Source organism: Myotis brandtii, unplaced genomic scaffold (assembly GCF_000412655.1).
Source record: "Myotis brandtii unplaced genomic scaffold, ASM41265v1 scaffold64, whole genome shotgun sequence".
In the NCBI taxonomy this organism is placed as follows: Eukaryota; Metazoa; Chordata; class Mammalia; order Chiroptera; family Vespertilionidae; genus Myotis; species Myotis brandtii.
Genome location: NW_005370460.1, coordinates 1,111,554 through 1,112,977, shown reverse-complemented (window position 1 = coordinate 1,112,977; position 1,424 = coordinate 1,111,554). Strand labels below are relative to the sequence as shown.

At 66.2% G+C, this 1,424-nt stretch overlaps 1 protein-coding gene across 1 annotated transcript in view; it reads right to left on the bottom strand.

The window, feature by feature from the left end:
- The window catches only part of DDR2 (discoidin domain receptor tyrosine kinase 2), a 73,896-nt gene that overhangs the window by 71,639 nt on the left and 833 nt on the right, over positions 1–1,424 (bottom strand). The window lies entirely within an intron of this gene.

Below are 1,424 nucleotides of genomic sequence, written 5' to 3'. Positions count from 1 at the left end.
CCCGCTTTCCCGTCACGGCTGTTCCGATACTTTTTGGAACCAAATATCAACAATTCCCCAAAAGACACTGGAAATGCCGGCGCCTCAGACCCCTCTGCGCAAAGCGACACGGCGGACGCTGCGTCAGGAAAACGCAGAGGAGCAACCAGGGCTGATCCTCGTCCGGGACGCAGATCCCGCAGGGACGCGGGCACAGCTGGGGGAGGGGTCCTAGCCACGCCAGCCACAGGCTCAGATAGAAACCTGGGGACACTGACCGTGAGCAGGGACGGCTTCCATTAAGGAGGTGGCCACAGAGACAGGACACCCTGTCAGTCACACACCCAAGCGCACCCGCTCCGGCCGGCACACCCCTCCTGGCCGAGGCTGCTCACATGACCACCCACTGAACTGGGGGTGCAGGCCCTGCAGAGCCTGCAGGCGCGGCCACGTCCAGGACCTCTCAGAGCAGCAGCACCACGAGGCACGGCTGCCACCCTCACAGACCAGGGGTCGGAGGGGTGCCGGCCAGGGCACCCACCGAGCCGACAGCTCTCCCGGGCGCTCTGCAGGACGGAGGAGCTCACGGAGCCCCAGAATGAGCCGCTGCCAGGCCGCCCAGCGCCTTCTCAGAGCCGCGCGGCGGGCACGCTGCTGGGGACTCAGGCACAGGTCTGAGTCCTCATCCCGAGAGGACGAGGCTCTTCTATGGGGACCAGACGATGGTGAGTGAGCATGTCCAAGGCAGACAACATCGCATCATTTGTACACCTGCTGTGCTGGGCCCTCTCCGCTAGAAAATGCAGACAGCAAGGGCAGCACGGCTGTCAGACTTACTAGCTGCGTTTAAGCACCTGGCCCACGGCTCCCCCTTCACCCTCCTGGGCCGCCCCCTGCAGAAGGTGGAGCCGTGACCATCGGAGCTCTGAGCGGAGCCTGGGGTGCTGAGCACTTGGGGGTCGCTGTCTTGTGTCCACACACAGCCCAGGGCACCCACAGACACCATGCCCCACCACGCCCTCAGCACCCTGCTCACTGACGGGGTCCGACCGTGCTGCCCGCAATGGCTCCGTGGAGCTGGGCCAGAGGGACGGGAAGCGGAGGCCCCATGCAGGCCAGCTCACCCCAGCCTCGGCGAGGCCAGGTGACACCAGTGCCTTTCAGGCCCCGACTTCCTGGGAGGGCATCTTCCTGGGAGGGCGCTGCGGCCAGGCAGACAGCAAAATGGTGCTGAGGCCCCGCCGCCCGGCAGGGCTCCCGCCTGAAATGGCTGGCGGCGTCCGCCCTTGGACAGGCTCCTTCCTGTCGATGGGACTCTTGAGCCTCGGCCACAACTCAGAGGTCCCACAGCCAACAAGGCAAACAGCCCCAAGTCCCGGGACAAAGGGAGCGCCGCCCGGCCAGCGCGGGGACCAGGACGGCAGCGGGCTTTCCCATCGCCTCCA